This window comes from Balaenoptera borealis, assembly GCF_965194805.1.
Source record: "Balaenoptera borealis genome assembly, chromosome: 5".
In the NCBI taxonomy this organism is placed as follows: Eukaryota; Metazoa; Chordata; class Mammalia; order Artiodactyla; family Balaenopteridae; genus Balaenoptera; species Balaenoptera borealis.
The window spans coordinates 108491231-108510604 of NC_138862.1; the positions used below are offsets into that span (position 1 = coordinate 108491231).

The 19374-nt window shown below is 44.1% G+C and overlaps 1 pseudogene across 1 annotated transcript; it reads left to right on the forward strand.

Moving 5' to 3' along the window:
- The first annotated feature begins 10251 nt into the window (after positions 1 to 10251).
- LOC309629525 (P2Y purinoceptor 3 pseudogene) lies at positions 10252 to 11439 on the forward strand (annotated as a pseudogene). The gene has a single exon. The product of its transcript is annotated as a P2Y purinoceptor 3 pseudogene (transcript).
- Positions 11440 to 19374: the final 7935 nt, after the last annotated feature.

Consider the following 19374-nt stretch of genomic DNA (forward strand, 5'->3'; position numbering starts at 1 on the left):
GCCAATTTGGAGAAAATGCAACCAAGAAATATATATAAAGAAAGCAGTCTTAGTAACCCTATCTGAGCTCCTGCATCAGACCGTGCCTAAAGCCAGCCTCCCCAGGACAGTGATTACATGAGCGAATCAATTATCGTTTAGTTTTGTCACTTTTGGCATGGGTTTCTCTCACCAGCAACGAATCTTAACTAATGGAGAAAGCAAGAGAAGAGATGCTTCAAGGAGTGCTCAACTGCAGTATGCTGATTAGAAGTTTAAATTGAGTCAGAAAAGTATGCAGAGAATTTGGCAGCATGGGGACCATAGGGAACCTTGAAAAGACCAGTTCAGTGCACTGGTAGGTTTGCAACCAGATTCAGGTGGTTCTGTGGAATATCCTCCAAGCATGTGTGTTATCAGTCATGGTTCCTAATTGATAAAATGGAGCAGAAAGAGCCCTGCATAGAGAACTGGGAGATCTGGACCTCAGATACAGTGCAGCCACTAACCAGCTGTGTCTCCTTGGGCAAACTGCTCACTTAATCTCTTGGGGTTTTACAGCTGCCTCATCTATCAAGTGATTACCCCTGCCTTGCACCCGGGGGCCCTCTAGCTTTAAAATTCTCAGTATTTTGTTATTTTCAGCAAACTTGTTCTGTTCTGAAACTTAGTGGAAGTCATCCAAATTGGCCCCAGCCCCATTAGCGTTCTCTACTATGCTGCTAAATTAAATTCTCCTTGGCTTGGTTTTCATTTCATAGAATCATTTCACTGAAGTCCACATCACTGATGTGATTGGCTTGAGCACAGCACTGGAGTGTGCTCCCTGCCTCTGGCATTCCAGACAGAGTCTCTTCTCTGTGACCATCCAAGGCTGACACTGTCCCCACATGTTCTCTCTGTTTTGGGGTCTCCATGCCGCTTCTGCTCTCACTGTTGCTCTCATACAGAAGACACAAGTTATGGCTCCACAATATCTGTCCAGGAGAGTTTCACAGTCCTTCTGACCTTCTAAAATGAAAAGATATTTGCTGATTGGCTTCTGTGCTTGGCAGAGTCTTTTCTGGAATGTTGAATATGCCCTGCTCTTCACTTCACACCATGGGCCAATCCCATCGCAAACTGGACATTGGCCGGGAAGCAAAACATGCACCAAAGGTCAGTGGCTATTAAAATGAATCCCTCTTACTTAGCTCAGTCGGGAACAGGACAGGAGAGGTTAATTTTTCCACAGAGTAACATACCGTATATATCAGGACTAACAATGAGGTTTTATTTCCCTGAGTCAGCTTTAAAAATAATGTTGACTTTTATGGTCGATACATTATAGATCACCATATTTATGTCAGAACATATTGGCATAAAAATATATCAATGAAGATATTAATACATGAGGCTTGTGTTTAAATGCAACTCCACACCTTCCCCTCGTATTTCACTGTAGTGTTTTCTGAGACTTCACCTCTGACGTGTTTTACTGAACATGACATCAAGGCCTATTTTCACTCTCTACAACTCCTGTTTTTAATATGTCTTGCATATAATGAGGTTCAAAAAATATCCAGTTGGTTCTTTTACCATAAGCATACATAACAGCATTCCTTCATTAATAGGACTGTCAATTCAAATGTATGGTTTATGCATGAACAAAATATCTCAGAGTCAAAACTCTGACTGGTATACTATTAATAAATGAAACTCTGTGTTGGAGACCATCTTCAAATATTATGTTTGCTATCTACAATCGCTTTAAGAGTCATGAGAAGTTTCTAATATAAGTATGTGTTTTAGCAAGCAAGTTCATAATTTAGACATCATTAAAGAAAAATCGGGTTTAGTGAAAAAGAAAATCCATTCTCTTAGGTGTATCTTCTCTTTCTAATGCTCTTCTGTACTCAGAGAAAACACACCAAGTGCCAGCTGCTCACAGCCCTCCTCTGAGGGGAACTGTCTTTCTCAAAACCTCCACAGAAAAAGCAACCCTTAGTGCTCATCCATCAAGTGTGGCCCTGCTCCTAACTCTGTGATCCCATCACAGCAGCCCCTGGCCATAATGAAGGGGCCACCCAGGCAGCCCATGTCTGTGCAGACCCACAGCATGCCAGAGGCCTGGCTGTGGCAGTCCTATCCAAACAGGAATAATGGTGAATACCTGGGTCAATCAGAGCCTCTTGGGAAATTTTCTATGGCTCTGTGGGCAGAGTTAGCCATCTGCAACAGTACTAGAAGTCGAAGGAAGCCCAGAGGGAAAGCCAAGTCAGGAGAAGCAAGGAGGAAGCACAAACTGAATGGAGAAGCAATGAAATCGAGAAAAAAAGAAAAGGGTGAGTGCATTGGTTAGAGCAGCAGAAAAAGGGTTCACTAGGGGTAGTCCTCAGCCCCTCCCCCATATGTAATTCACACCAAGTCACACTCATTTCCCTCCTAAATGTCCACTGAATACACCCATTTCTCTCTGTTCCCACCCTCACCACTCAGGTCAAAGCTACCATGATGTCCCTTCTAGACTAGAGGAAATGCTCCCTCACCTGTTTCCAATACTCCCTGCTCTCCACACAGCATTTAATCTAATCATCTTTCTCTGTGTTTCTTAGATACACACACACACACACACACACACACACACACACACACACACACACATTAAACCCTTTAGTAGGAAAAATCAAATAGATCTAAATGGGAAAGTCTTTCATATGCTAATCCAGAAGAATATCCTTATGACCTCAGGGTAGAGAAAGAGTCTTAAACCAGATACAAAAAGCACAAACAAAAGGAATATTGATCATTTCAACTATGTTAAAATTAAAAACTTCATTCCTTAAAAAAAACTAAACTATATATATATATATATATATATATATATATATATATATATGCAGTTAAGTCAGGGAAAGCCAGAGTAGGAAAACAAATAGTTGTAACATGAGTAACAGAAAATATTTTTATTGAAAATACGTAAAGATCTCCTAAAACTCAATAACAAAAAGACAGACAACTCAATAGAAAAAATGAGCAAGAAGAAACTAGAAGAATCACTTCATACAAAAGGATTCCAGTCCAGGTACAGCAGGAGCCCCTCATCTCCCACGTAGAAGCAGCACAGAAGTGTGTGGGGAGGAAGGGGGAACACCTCACAGGGCAAAAAAAACTGGGGTTTGGTGAGAAAACCTGATGCCTGAGGGTAAGAGTGGATGAAGGCAGGGTCCCTCCTTCGCCGGTCACTCCCGGTGCCCCTCACCCTGCTCCCTGGGATTGCACTCCCAAACATGATGGTAGCACACCCTCCTGCCTCTCACCCCCTGTGCTGAATGTCCAAAGCCATCGTGGATTCCTCTCCCCTACCCTAGCAACACCCTAGCAACAGGAAAGACTCTTGACAGTGGACCGCACATCCATCAGCGTGTTACTGCTGTAAAGGGCACTTTAGGGAAGCTGTGGGCGGAACCTGATGCCTAAGGGGAAGAGTGGATGAAGATAGGGTCTTAAAATACAAGCCCTCTACTCTGCAGATGCCTTGGGCAACTTTACCATTAGTCCTCAAGCCCCAGACTCGACCACTGATCTCCTCTCTTGCCCCAAACCAAACCAGCTTTCTACATTTCTGCACAGAGCACACAGGCAAAGACTCAGTCGTGACGCGTTTAAATATCTTTGATGCCAAATGAAAGGAAAAGGAAAAAGTTTCATAAAGATCTCCTTTCAGGGTCGTGAGCCCAGAGGCAATGATGGACTTCCAGAGCCACAGGATGTTGTAGCCAAGATTATTTTTACTGCACCATTAATGCTAAAAATTCTGATTTCAAAGTCAGTGGAGGGGTGGTATTACACATTTGTATAGATGAAGTAAAAAGATTATTTTTTCAGTAGTGATTATTTTTCCAGACAGAGTAACGTCAGTTTCAGGGCAGCCACCTTCTCTGTTGTGACAATACAATGTCAGAGTGATGTTTCCCAATCCCTCCCTGTGTTTACACTAATTTGAAGCTGCCAATTATGTCAGATCCTTGTCAACAGAAAACAAAAATGTGCAAGCTGCTAAATTAATTATTGAAATTAAGCACTCACTGTCTCTCGACAGTCTTCTAAATTATTTAAAGGATCCAATTTGCTTTTCCTTGTGAAAAATAAAAGCCCTTGGGCTCTTAGGTTTGGAGACAATTCACACATGGAAGAGGGATCTAGGTACACAGCAGGCGTAAGCCCACACTGGAAAAATATAATACAAAATCATTAAAAGGCTAACGAGTGCCTTTTATCTTAAGACTCAAGGTACACTTTAAAACGGGGTTGCTGGACTTCCCTGGTGGCACAGTGGTTAAGAATCTGCCTGCCAATGCAGGGGGCACGGGTTTGAGCCCTCGTCTGGGAAAATCCCACATGCCGCGGAGCAACTAAGGCCGTGAGCCACAACTACTGAGCCCGCGCACCGCAACTACCAAAGCCCGCGCGCCTAGAGCCCGTGCTCCGCAACGAGAAGCCACCGCAATGAGAAGCCCACGCACCACAACAAAGAGTAGCCCCCGCTCACCGCAACTAGAGAAAGCCCACGTGCAGCAATGAAGACCCAACGCAGCCATAAATAAATAAATTAATTTAAAAAAAAAACTGGGTTGCTAGGTAGATCTCGTTCTTGACAGTTTTTTAAAACTCCGTTTTGTCCTCTTTCTCTTTACCATTATCTCTAGACCATGCTTTTTGAGCTAGGGTTCAGTTATCTATAACAAAGGCACTACATCTAGTGACTTCAGGGATGACCTGCTCTTTTATTTCCTTGTCTTCTTTCTTTGTTATGTGGTTAGGGGGGTGAGAAGGGGGAAGGTAGCTAAAAAAAAAAAAAAAAAAACATTCCCTGGAAATCTGGAAATTTGCTGAGTCTCTGCTTTGTAAAAGAAGCCCAGGCTTTTCCCAAATCTTTGCAGATAAGACTTCCACTGAACCTCAGTTTGCTCAGCTGTATAATGGGGGAAATAATGCTGGCCATGCCTATCTCACAAGATCTTTTTAAAAATCAATCCCAGCAAGGCTGCTTTCAGCTGATTGCAACACCATTTCATTGTGTGAACCTAACATAGTAACTTTGGACAAAAGACCAATAGGAGGTGGTTTGGTTGCTGTGATTTTCTGTATGTCCTCAATGAATTATATCTTATCCACAGCTGCTATGGCTGGACCTGAGCCCAGTCCCAATTTCTGCTTCCTCCTGGAGGAAAAAATTGTAACCTGTCTGTCAGTCTTCATCGCCACCCAGTGGTCTATTGGCCAAATAACACCAAACTATCTAGTGGATTTGAAACACATAGGAAAAGTAATTCAAAGTAAACCACTGACTATTGTAATCCACCACCTAATTAAATGTACCTTGGGGCTCTATTTTTTAAAACTTATTGAAAAATAAAAAAATTATGTTGTGAATATGAGTATGAATAATAAATTTCTAATTCATCTTTGGAAATTAAGAAATGCATATATTACAGTGGCTTTTTGAGAAACCTCCATACTGTTTTCCACACCACTGTGGGCGGGGCATATAGGGGTGGGGAGTGGGAGGTACAAGCTATTGGGTGTAAGAGAGGCTCAGGGATGTATTATACAACACGGGGAATATAGCCAATATTTTGTAATAACTGTTAATGGAGTGTAACCTTTAAAATGTGTATTAAAAATTAAAGGTAAAAGTAAAAATTTTAAAGAAATGCATATATTTATCAACAGTTTTAAGGAATAACTTGTAAAAACAAATTTACTGTCTGAAGGCATTTATGAGACTCCATTAAATAGCTCCATTTCTCTAAGAAAGGTCTCTAGATACAAGTAAAATATTAAATATTAAAATCAATTTATAGATTTAAACACATTTATAATACAATAGTGGCATTTTAAAAATGAAAATAAGCAATGCCTACTCCTTTGACCCAAAATCTTTTTTAAAGGGGATCTTATTTTCTCAATTCAACAACCACTCCTCCACAACTGAAAGGCAGTTAACATTTCGTTGCTACTCAAATTTATTCATAACTTTTCCCTTTTCTGAACTCTTGAAATATGTATCTTACAAATACTTATTAAAGGAGAGAGAATACCTCTTTCTTCATCTTAGCTGAGTCATTCCTCTGGGTAGTAATAACTATTTCAAACCATGAAAATGATAAAGACTTCCCTGTCCCCTTGGGAAGATGTCCACCATGGTACTCAGAGGTCATTGCTGCTCCGGGGATGACTAGCTGAGACCCCTGTTTAGCAGGGAGCCAGAAACAGGCCCAGGCTCTTGGAGACCCACAGTGGGAAGAACTCTAGGCTGAAGATCAGAAGTCATGGTACCCATTTAACCCACATTCAGGATTCTCACTTCATTATTTTCTCAAGGCCCAAATCCCCACTGAGTCCAACAGTGAAACAAATTCCAACTCTAAACCATGTCAGTCTTTTTGAAAGCTTGTGAAGAAATGCTGACAAAGAGGGAAAACTACATGTTACAACATACACTCACTTTCTAGAAGTGAGGACATCTCTCTCCTGAGAATTCCATTCATCACAGCAACCGTCCCCCAACTTCTCTTCTCTCTATTGTAAAATTCCAGCCTGCTTCTCTTCCACTGAGTCTTTTCCTTTGTTCTGTGAATAGCTAATAGCCCCTCAATGCTGCATCCCAATGAATGGAGGAAGCTAGGAGTTCTAGGGAGACAGGAGAAAAGTCAGGGGATTGCAGAGGCTAGAAAAGAGGCTTCAAGGAGGAGGTGGTCAACCTCACCACAGCTTTTGGCAAGTGAATTAACCCTTTATGGCCTGAGTTTTTCTCCCTCTTCCTTTCTCCATAATAGCAGCCTCAATAATGCACTGGTCCAAACACTGTGTAGTTCTCTTACACAATGTCTCGACTAAGGATGGTCAATCTCTCACCAAAAGCTGTCCCTCCAGACTGGGTAGGCCTGGAAATGCATGGAAGATATCTTAGTCTTCTCAAACTGCTGGAACAAAATGCCACAGACTGGGTGGTTTAAAACAACAGAAATGTATTTCTCACAGTTATGGAAACTGGGAAGTCCAAAATCTCAAGAACTGCAGGGTTTGGTTCCTGATGAGGGCTCTCGTCCTGGCTTACAGTCCACCTTCTTGCTACGTCCTCACAAGAGAGAGAAAGCTCTCTGCTGTCCTTTATTATTAAGACACTAATCCTACTGGATTAGGGCCTCACTCTTTTTTTTTTAACATCTTTATTGGAGTATAATTGCTTTACAATGGTGTGTTAGTTTCTGCTGTATAACAAAGTGAATCAGCTATACATATACATATATTCCCATATCCCCTCCCTCTTGTGTTTCCCTCCCACCCTCCCTATCCCTCTAGGTGGTCACAAAGACCGAGCTGATCTCCCTGTGCTATGTGGCTGCTTCCCACTAGCTATTTTACATTTGGTAGTGTATATATGTCCATGCCACTCTCTCACTTCGTCCCAGCTTACCCTTCCCCCTCCCAGTGTCCTCAAGTCCATTCTCTACGTCTGAGTCTTTATTCCTGTCCTGCCCCTAGGTTCTTCAGAACCCTTTTTTTTTTTTAGATTCCATATATATGTGTTAGCATATGGTATTTGTTTTCCTCTTTCTGACTTACTTCACTCTGTATGACAGACTCTAGGTCCATCCACCTCACTACAAATAACTCAATTTCATTCCTTTTTATGGCTGAGTAATATTCCAGTGTATATATGTGCCACATCTTCTTTATCCATGCATCTGTGGATGGACACCGAGGTTGCTTCCATGTCCTGGCTATTGTAAATAGTGCTGCAATGAACATTGTGGTGCGTGACTCTTTTTGAATTATGGTTTTCTCCAGGTATATGTAGGCCCCCATTGTTATGACCTTATTTGACTTTAATTACTTCCTTACTCCAAATGTAGTCACACTACAGGTTAGGGGTTCAATACATGAATTTGTAGGTGACACAATTCAGACCACAGCAAAAGGTCATAGCCAGGAAGAAAAGTGACCTTGTCAGTTATGAGGTGGTAAAGTCACACTCGTCCTCCCATCCTTCCACATAAACCAAAGAGCTCAGGCTTCCAGGGCACCATGGTCTCTAGCAGAAGAGGGAAGAGGGGAGGGAAGAGAACCAAAACGTGTTGGGTCACTCCCTTGTGAGTGTGCCTTTCTTCCAGCTAATTCTCACAGCAACCTCACCAGAGACACTGTCCCATGTTACAACTGGGGAGGCTGTCACTCAGAGAGATAAGGTAACTTGCTTCTTCAGACTGTACTCATGGTCCCTGGCAGAGCTGGGATTTCAGTGCTTTTCACCACAGCTGTGAGGGGGCAGAAGCCCACAGCCCCCATCAGGAGCAAACCCACCAGACTGGAGGGCTTAGCGAGCCCCACCAGGGTGTCTTCTCTGACCCGCGATTTCCTCACAGTAAAATGGAGCTATGCTTCATCCACACGGTTGTTTTGAGGACTAAGCAAAATCACGGTGTGAACTGGCAGACCCGAGTCTGCATTGGACAAGCCTGGTTCCCCTCCTCAGCCTCCCTCTGAGCGCCCACACCGAGCTGGGAAGGCAGCTTCGCTGGAAATAACTAAGCATTTGCCAGCCCTCCACGTGGAAGGTGATGGGACAAAATGAATGAAAACGACATTCTTTTTACTCACCCAGCCAAAAAGCTTTGCTCTCCCAGTCAGGCAGATCTTCAAGTCAGGTGACGAGGTGGCGAGCCCCTTGGCAGGCTGCAGCACGTCCCCACCACCTCGGAGCATCAGTCCCAGGCTTCAGGCTTCAGCTCAGGCACTGGCCTCACCGCCTGCCCGGTCTCAGGGACACCCTCAACACCTCCTCTGGCTCACGTCCCACATCCAATCTGTCCTGTTGCTCCTGCCTCAGCAGTGCCTCTGGAGTCAAGTCCTCTCTCCTCATCAACCCTGTATGGCCTCACTTGGGGTCCCGAGCATCTCCCACCTGCATGCACTGCTCTGGCGCCCTTACAGTCTGACTGTTCCAGCCTTGGTTCCGTGCTGCTGCCGGGTGTCTTCCTGCCACACAGCCTCATCCCGTCACTGTCCTGCTTAAGCACATCCATCGTCCTCCTTATGCCTCCTCAGTTTTCACCCTCCACACTGGTAATCCTGCCATCCCAGGACCCTTCGGCTCTGTCTCCTTGCATGTGCTGTGCCCCCAACCCTGCCCCAAATGCCCCTCACCCTTCTTTCCCAGCAAGCTCCTCTTTGTTCCCCCAAGCAGCTCCCATGGCACTAGTCTAAGAAGCCTTCACTCGACTCCCTCAGCACCCTGCTGGTTTTCCCAGCATTTGGTTGACCATTTCCCACATTGCAAGGCAATGTATCTGCTTGTCTTCCCCACCGGACTGTGAGAGCCTGGAGAGCGAGGACCGTGCTTTATTCACCTTTTATCCCTAGTGCCTGACCAATAGATGCTCCGTAAGTGTTTGTTGACTGATAGAATGCATGAGGTCTCTGTTCCTTCTGTTGTGAGTAAACATCTATATGGTACAGTTTACAGCCAACACTCAATGTACCCCAAAATTACCCAACTTAAACTTTTCTCTCTTGCCCCGTATTAACTCATCTTTCTGAAGGTTAACCCCTAGAAATCAACTTCATTCCACCCCTGTAGGCTCCATGCTGACTGGCCCACTGATTTCTCAATGCACCAGAAACTGCAGGCTCCACACACAGTTGCCTCAGCTCTGTTGGTCTGCCTGTTGGATCTGTTTTGTCAGCAGGGACAGGGGTAGGAAAGAAGATGCACCTGGCTTCATGGCTCAGATCTGTTTTCTTGGATGTCCGGGATGCTGAGATGGTTAATAAGCAAATCGGCCTCAGAATTCAAATATGCAGTTAATAAATCCTGAAAGAGATACAAATCAAAATCCTCCCACAGAGCCTGCAGGCAAAACGTGTGCTTTCCCTAATCCTCCCTAACCCCCAAGGATCACTTTCTACTCCACCATGGCATGTGGGGTGAGAACAAGTCACAGCGCTGGAGGTGGTGTGTCCTGTTCAAATGACAGCAGCAACTTCCTGCCACCATTTATATCTGAGCTTCCTACCAACCCAGCCTGGAGCCAAGAGCATACAAGTCAGGGTAAGGGCAGCCCTGTGGACCTGGTAAGTCTAGAAGCCCTGCTTTTGAAGACTGCTTTGCCCTTGGGGTTAACTCTTTTTTTTCTGGAGCTGGTCTCTCTCAGACAAGGACTCTGACCAGACTTTGGGAGTTGCATGCCAAATCAAGGCAGACACTAACACCCAGCTGAGGTCATGATGCTCTGCCATCCATTTTGCTTCTCCCCAGGGGAAGGAGAAGCAGGAACAGCTGTGCTCCCAGAGGGAGCCTCCCAGGAGATAGAGAAGCTGGATACCAACATCTCAAAGGAAGAAAGATTCTGCTATTTCTCGGAGGACTACAAACAAATCTACCTTCCCCTGACCTACAGTATCATCTTCATGCTAGGCCTCCCCCTGAATGGCACTGTTCTGTGGCTCTCCTGGCACCAAACCAAGCGCTGGAGCTGTGCCACCATCAATCTGGTGAACCTGATGGTAGCCGACCTGCTTTATGTGCTGACATTGCCCTTCCTCATCATCACCTACTCCCTGGGTGACAGATGGCCCTTCGGGGAGCTGCTCTGCAAGCTGGTGTGCTTCCTGTTCTACACCAACCTCTACAGCAGCATCCTGCTGCTGACCTGCATCTCCGTGCACCGCTTCCTGCGCGTGTGCCACCCGCTGCGTTCGCTGCCCTACCGGACCCGCCGGCATGCCCTGCTGGGCACTGCCGCCACGTGGGCCCTGGTGGTCCCCCAGCTGCTGCCCACGCTGGTCTTCTCCCAAATGGACTACATCAACGGCCAGATGGTCTGCCACGACATGACCAGCCCAGAGCATTTTGATGAGTTTTCCGCCTACGGCGTGGTCCTGATGTTGTCCTGCTTTGTCTTTCCCTCCTTGGTCATCTTGGCGTGCTACTCGCTGATGGTCAGGAGCCTGACCAAGACAGGGGAGACTCTCATGATGGTGGGCAGCGTGGCCCAAGCCAAGTCCCTCCGGACCACCCTGCTGGTGTGCGGCCTCTTCACCCTCTGTTTTGTGCCCTTCCACATAACACGCTCCCTCTACCTCACGCTCCGCTTCCTACCTTCACCGAACTGCCAGCTCTCGATGGTGGCCAGCCTGGCCTACAAGATATGGAGGCCTCTGGTGAGCCTGAGCAGCTGCCGCAACCCAGTCCTGTACTTTCTGTCAGGTGGGCACAACAGAGTCAGGCTCTTCCAGGAACTGAGGCATGACAAGGTGGGTGAGCACCCAGCTGGAGCCAAGGGAGAGAGACCCAGGGGTGGGCACAGCTGGGTGCTGTCAAGAAGAGGTTCAGGGGAAAAGCTCCAAGATGTTGACAATGACCTGTTTGAACACAGGCATGTGCTAGTGGGAGAGGGGCTCAAGATCTCCTAGTGGTGTCCTGCTAGAAAGGATTTTATATTGATAAGAGATTTTTAAATAAGAATGTTTGAAAGAGTCACCAACACAAAGGAAAACTTTCTTAATTTAATGAGAGCTGACATTTATCTCTGGTCATTCAGATCTCAGCTCAAACATCACCTCCTCCAAATCCACTCCTGCCACCCTAGCCAATGTCGACCTCTCTCCCCTTAACCCAGTCACTCTCTATTTCCCTATTTATTGTCTTTGTAACACTTATTAGTACCTAGACTTGTTCATTTGTTTGTTTTTTTATGGTCTCTTCCCCCTAAACTGTAGGCTCCAATAGGACAGGGACCTCTTCTGTCTGAGTGCTGTACCCCTAACACCAGCCTCCACAGCAGGGCCCAGCACATGGTGAGTGCACAACAGGTAGGGGCTGAATGAGTGGGTGGATGGATGCATGGATGGAGCCCTCGATATGTAAGAGCACTTTATGAGAAGTAACTCATTTAATCCTCACAACAGCCCTTGGATACAGGAGCTACTGTTAGCCCCATTTACAGATCAGGAAACTGAAGCACAAAGCTTTAAGTAGCTTATCCAAGGTCACCTAGCTGGAGAATGCTCAGATCATAGTGTTGGATGGAAGCTTTGAACCCAAGCACTGGCTCTGAAGCACATACCCCTAAGATTGAAGCAGATGGCCCAATCCAAACACTGATCACGAGCTGGCTGGCACTATGGAGAACAGTATGGAGGTTCCTTAAAAAACTAAAAATAGAACTACCATATGATCCAGCAATCCCACTACTGGGCATATACCCCGAGAAAACCATAATTCAAAAAGAGTCATGTACCACAATGTTCACTGCAGCTTTATTTACAATAGCCAGGACATGGAAACAACCTAAGTGTCCATCGACAGATGAATGGATAAAGAAGACGTGGCACACGTATACAATGGAATATTACTCAGCCATAGAAAGAAATGATATTGAGTTATCTGTAGTGAGGTGGATGGACCTAGAGTCTGTCACACAGAGTGAAGTAAGTCAGAAAGAGGAAAACAAATACCGTATGCTAACACATATATATGGAATCTAAACAAAACAAAACAAAATGGTTCTGAAGAACCTAGGGGCAGGACAGGAATAAAGACGCAGACGTAGAGAATGGACTTGAGGACATGGGGAGGGGGAAAGGCAAGCTGGGATGAAGTGAGAGAGTGGCATGGACATATATACACTCCCAAATGTAAAATAGATGGCTAGTGGGAAGCAGCTGCATAGCACAGGGAGATCAACTCGGTGCTTTGTGACCACCTAGAGGGTTGGGATAGGGAGGGTGGGAGGGAGACGTAAGAGGGAGGAGATATGGGGATATATGTATACGTATAGCTGATTCACTTTGTTGTACAGCAGAAACTAACACACCATTGTAAAGCAATTATACTCCAATGAAGATGTAAAAAAATAGAATTTAAAAAAAAGAGCTGGCTGAGTTTTCCTTGACAGCACCAGCTCACTTGTTTACATAACTGCTGTTACCAGCAGACCACTGGGTATGCAGTGAGCGCTCTCTTCCTACACTTCTTAACCAGTGTTCTGGCTAAGGTCAGAAAAAGCTCTGCAGGGTAAAGTGGCTGTGTGAATAATGGTCCACCTTATTCTTATTTGAACATAATGTCTCAGTTTGTGACAGAAAAGTTTTACCACTGTCTTAAGTCATAATGTAATGTTCATCCTCTTAAAAAAGAAAAATCCAAGGTAATCCCCAAAAAAACCCTTAAAAAAAACTCTCATATTTAAACAATAATGATCTCCAAGGAGTTCTCAGATCTAAACATACGTTATTTAATAATTCATTATAATCTCCCTATGAAGAGGTACATAAGCCTTTTTCGTAAAAACCAAAGTGAAACCCCTCATTACCACCCCACTCTATTTACAGGAACTGTCTTAGTAAACCACGTACATATCTAAATTATAAAATTTTATTCTAAAAGTGCAGTTTATTGCTTTCAAGGGCACACAATAATTAGAAGTAAACTAAGTGTTGCCTAGCAGAATTCCTTAGGATAATTAGTTTAATGAATAGGCAAGGATGTTTTCTAATTAGCAGGTCAGCTGTTTCTACATAAGTAAGTGCTACTATAGTAGCTGAGAGAGCTTAAAACTGTTTGCTCTTTTGAATATTCTCTCAGTTGTCTCAGTTGTCTTATATTATTAATTTTTGTCCCTTTCTTCTCATCAACACACAGGGAAGATTCAGCTGACCTACAGTCCTATCACCCCTTACAAGTGAGCAAGGTTTAACATTCCTGGAGACCTGGTACATAGGCTCCCCAGTAAAAGCTGAAAGCCATTCCACGTGCCACTTAGCCATTACCTCTAATGCCCACCAGCCTGCCGACCCTAGAAATGGAAAGAAAATTAATCTAGACTCTTCAGGATGCATCGCCTTTATGTAAAAAGCAAACGCTTTATACCCTTGGCCAAAGTTTTCCAGCCTTTAGTCCTTGTTAACCTATGTGCTGGCAATTATTTCTCTGATCCATATAATGCTCATTTTGCTTCTGCAGAATATTTTGACCTACTTAACAGCAAAGTATAAGCATCCACTTTTAACTTATTTCTTGCTAGTTGGTATCAAAAAAGTTTAACTTAGTTGTCATCGTATCCTGGTTTTCAGGGATAGCTATCTCAAGAGACAAGAATCAAAGCAGACTATTCCCTTTGGAGAAAGGGCCTTATTGAAAGGGGAGCTGGGAACTCACTGCCCAACAAAAGTCAAGGGGATACTCCTGACTCCCCTGTGGTTATCAAAAACCTATCTACACAAGGGGACAAGGAGACTTTAAGAAACAAAGGTTCTTCCTGAATCTCCCCATTCAATGCCCACCACCCTGGTGAAAGCCAGCATCCTCAAATGTGTTGTCACCCTGGGCCCCGAGCATCTTGCATAATCTGCCTGGCTGCTTGGACAGGTTAAAACAAAATAGAAGGTCAGCAAATATCATGTTCGAGATACCACGACTGGGGCAGTACTGGATGCAAATATGATGGCTGTATCCACCTACAAGTGTCAAGCACAGTGCCAGCCCGTGAGGAGGTTACAGACTGTTGGAGAAACAAAACCAAAACATACAAACAACAGTATGAGCACTAATTAACAACTTCAGCAGCTACAGAAAAAAATCATGTCAGTTGTTGATTAATCAGAAACAAACCACACCATCAGTATGAGGGAAGTTTCGGCAGCGGGCAGAGGGTGTGGGGACCATGAACGGCGTCATGAGTATGCTGAAGGCTGGGTGAAACTGCCATTATTAGAATTTCCCAAGCATTGGAGAGAATGGAAAATTTGTGTGGGGACCAGTGGTTGGTTCCTGACGGGTAGGAGGTGGAGACAATGCTGGAAGGCGGGCTGAAGTGTGATTACGAAGCGCCGTCCCAAAGCCAGCAAAAGAACCGCTCCTCGAGGCACGGGGACCCACCAAGGGCATTTGGGCAGGAGGGTGACAGGATCAAAGCTGTGACTTAGGAACTTAATCTGGCAGCCATTGTGTTTAGAGAAGAGAAACAAAATGTCACAGCAGGCTTCTGTGAGATCTCCTAATTGGCCTTCCTTCCCTTCAAAGCCAGCCTACACACCACCTCCAGATTTTCTTTTAAAGGACATTTTTCATAGATCATACTCTCCCTATTTCTGTCCATTCCCTCTCCCTATATCCTTACTTCTAATGGGATAAAGCCTAGATTTCTCATGCTGGTCTACCAGATCCATCACAGTCCAGTTCCAGCTAAACTTTCAACTCACAGGTCTCCCACCATACCATGTGGATTTCCACCTCTCACATGTTCACCATGGGGCCACCATTTACCACTCAACACCCTCCCCCAAACCTTCTCCACATGCCTAGGGACTCATCTTTCCCAGATCTTGGGGTCTACTTCCTCTGATCTCACAGTGCACTGCTGACTCACCCACTGGGCCTATCACCTTGGAGTTGATAATGGGCTCCTTTATCATTCAGGTCTGTTTTATCTCCCCTTCTACTCCATTTATCAGTCTATAGACTATGGCATCCTAGCAACATTCTGAACATGGTGGACACTCAGTAAGCAATGGTGATGCTGACGATGAAGAGGAGGAAGAGGAAGGTGATCACCATTCACAGGACCACTGCAGTGATGCAAGTGTACAGATAACGGGCATGAGTAGAACTAAAAAGATTTTAAAACATATTGGAAAGAATGAAGATGACCTAAATGGGAAGGAAATCCAAAAAAGAGGGGATATATGTATACGTATAGCTGATTCACTTTGCTGTACAGTAGAAACTAACACAACAGTGTAAAGCAACTATACTCCAATAAAAATTAAAAATAAAATAAAATAAAATTTGGTCATAGAAACAAAGAATGAAGAGAAATGAAATAAATTATTGAGACATGGGTGGTAAGGGAGACAGAACAAAAATGGCTCTGAGACTCCAAGCCTGAGGAATCAAAAGAATGATCAACTAGCACCTAGCACATGGTGGGCACTCAACAGTTACTGGGGAAAGAAAAAGGAAGGAAGGGAAGGAGGGAGGTGACGAGCCTATGTATCATGAGGGAGAGTTCAGGCAAGTTAAACGTGAGCTGCTAGTGAGGCCTCAAGTTGGAAATGTAGGATGGAGGTTCAGAGACAGCTTAGGCTCAAGTTCTGGGTTTAGAGTTATCTGTCCAGGCAACTATTCAAAGCTGCAGATGGAAATTACATCTCTGAGGAAGAAAGGAAGAGAAAGAACAGAGGACCTAGGAGATACAAGAACCATAAAAAAAAATCCTTCCAGGCAACACAGGGACAGGAGGTGGTGCTGGATAACAGAGCGTTGGAAAATCAAACGAGGGCACAGTTTTAAGAAAGAGAGTAGTCAAGGGTATCACATGAAACAGACTAGTCGAAGAGAATGAACAGCTTTCTCTCAGCAAACAGCTCAAATGCCACCTCTTCCAAGAAGCCTACCCTGATCACCCATCAGAAGGCTCTTTCCCTTCTCTGACCCTTCGTCCACATCTATTAAGGCACATCTCCCTTCTACCAAGTATGAGCAGCATTATTTAAGTCCCCTTATTTCCCCTCCTACAGGATCTAACAGAGGCTTGAATATATGGGTACTCGCTAAATTTTTGTGGAGTACTCCTGTACTCCTGCGTATGCTTTTCTGGAATTACTGCCTGAACCCAGTTTATGAATGTGTGCCTATAAAACTAAATCACAAATCATTTGGGATTTATTCTTTCTCACACTCACCAATTGCAATTCAAAGCAATTCCAGAACACACAACACCTGTAAGCATTCTCACTTTTTAGCCCATATTTCAAGGACAGTAAAGATGGGAAATTTTTCACAAAGTCGTTTGCAATTAAACATAACCTAAGCTTATAAAGTTATGTATTCCCATTGTCTTTTACTTTCTTGTAAACAAGCCAAATCTCTTGCAATTTCTCAACTTTTTGTTTTGTTGAGGTTTTTTGTTTGTTTGTTTTTAATGTACCAAACAACTTCAAAGGTAACCGCCTCAAGAACAATTCCATGATAAGAAGCAGAACTTATGTTCCTGCAGCAAGCTGTAGCTGGGCATTTTTATAGCGGTTAAATCATAAACAAAAAGCAAAAAGTGCCACTTAGAAAATTAAAGAATCAGAGTCTGAGAATGTTCCATTCTGCAAGTAGAAAAACACATTAGCCACAAGACCTTTAGAAAGCATTAACCCAACAATCAAAGACACAGCCGCTGAACACTCTTTTTGTTCTCTCTTCTTTTATAGCCTAGTTTCTTGTGAGAATAGGCTACAGTTTTTACTGCAATTTCTACCTTGAATTCATATGCCAAATCATTATGAGCCGGCTGCTGCCCACCCCACCATCTCACTCCATTGAAATTGCTCTCGACAACACACCAATGGCTTTCCAGTTACAAATTGAATGGTCAGGCCTTATCCTGCTTGAGCTTCCATGGCATTTGTCACTGTCACCCACTCCCTTCTTAAACTCTTGCTTCCATAGAATGCACTCTCTCCTGCTTCTCTTCACACCTCTTCCTACTCCAGCCCCGTTAAGTGTGGTTGGGTGGGCCCAGAGCTCTGTCCTTGGCACTCTCTACTCTATCCTCACGCTCCTCCTGGGCGATCTCACTGACTCCCTGATGGACCCACTGATGACTCCCAAACCTCTCTCCAGGGAAATCCTCTTGCATTTCAAACCCATGCTTCTGTCCATACAGCAGTCCCTTGGGCACTGAAAGTTCCACAAAGCCAAAACTGAAATCACCTTCCTCCCAAACCTGATTTCTTTTTTTTCAACATCTTTATTGGAGTATAATTGCTTTACATTGTTGTGTTAGTTTCTGCTGTACAACAAAGTGAATCAGCTATACGTATACATATATCCCCATATCTCCTCCCTCTTATGTCTCCCTCCCACCCTCCCTATCCCAACCCTCTAGATGGTCACAAAGCACCGAGTTGATCTCCCTGTGCTATGCTGCTGCTTCCCACTAGCTATCTATTTTACATTTGGTAGTGTATATGTGTCCATGCCACTCTCTCACTTTGTCCCAGCTTACCCTTCCCCCTCCCCGTATCCTCAAGTCCATTCTCTACGTCTGCGTCTTTATTCCTGTCCTGTCCCTAGGTTTTTCAGAACTTTTTTTTAGATTCCATATATATGTGTTAGCATACAGTATTTGTTTTCCTCTTTCTGACTTACTTCACTCTGTGTGACAGACTCTAGGTCCATCCACCTCACTACAAATAATTCAATATTGTTTCTTTTTATGGCTGAGTAATATTCCATTGTATATATGTGCCACATCTTCTTTATCCATTCATCTGTTGATGGACACTTAGGTCGCGTCCATGTCCTGGCTATTGTAAATAGTGCTGCAATGAACATTGTGGTACATGACTCTTTTTGTATTATGGTTTTCTCAGGGTATATGCCCAGTAGTGGGATTGCTGGGTCATATGGTAGTTCTATTTTTAGTTTTTTAAGGAACCTCCATACTGTTCTCCACAGTGGCTGTATCAATTTACATTCCCATCAACAATGCAAGAGGGTTTCCTTTTCTCCACACCCCTCCAGCATTTATTGTTTGTAGATTTTTTGATGATGGCCATTCTGACCGGTGTGAAGTGATACCTCATTGTAGTTTTGATTTGCATTTCTCTAATGATTAATGATGTTAAGCATCCTTTCATGTGTTTGTTGGAAATCTGTATATCTTCTTGGGAGAAATGTCTATTTAGGTCTTCTGCCCATTTTTGGTGGGTTGTTTTCTAGATATTGAGCTGCATGATCTGCTTGTATATTTTGGAGATTAATCCTTTGTCAGTTGCTTCATTTGCAAATATTTTCTCCCATTCTGAGGGTTGTCTTTTCATCTTGTTTATGGTTTCCTTTGCTGTGCAAAAGCTTTGAAGTTTCATTAGGTCCCATTTGTTTATTTTTTTTATTTCCCTTTCTCTAGAAGGTGGGTCAAAAAGGATCTTGCTGTGATTTATGTCATAGAGTGTTCTTCCTATGTTTTCCTCTAAGAGTTTTATAGTGTCTGGCCTTACAGTTAGGTCTCTAATCCATTTTGAGTTTATTTTTGTGTATGGTGTTAGGGAGTGTTCTAGTTTCATTCTTTTCCATGTAGCTGTCCAGTTTTCCCAGCACCACTTACTGAAGACGCTGTCTTTTCTCCATTGATGGCCCGTCTCCAGGCCCACCTCCCCACCACCTCCAAGTCCCAGGCCAGGCTTCCTGCTGCTCATATAGGCCCTGTTCCCCTTGCAGCTGATTCTCTCATCCCAGCTCTCCCAGCCCTGTTGCTGCCAGCTCAAACCCACCCTCTCTCCTCTCCCTCTCATCTTCCTCCCACTTCACTCCATCAACCGTTTGACCACCTCTTGTCCACTGTAGCCTGCAAA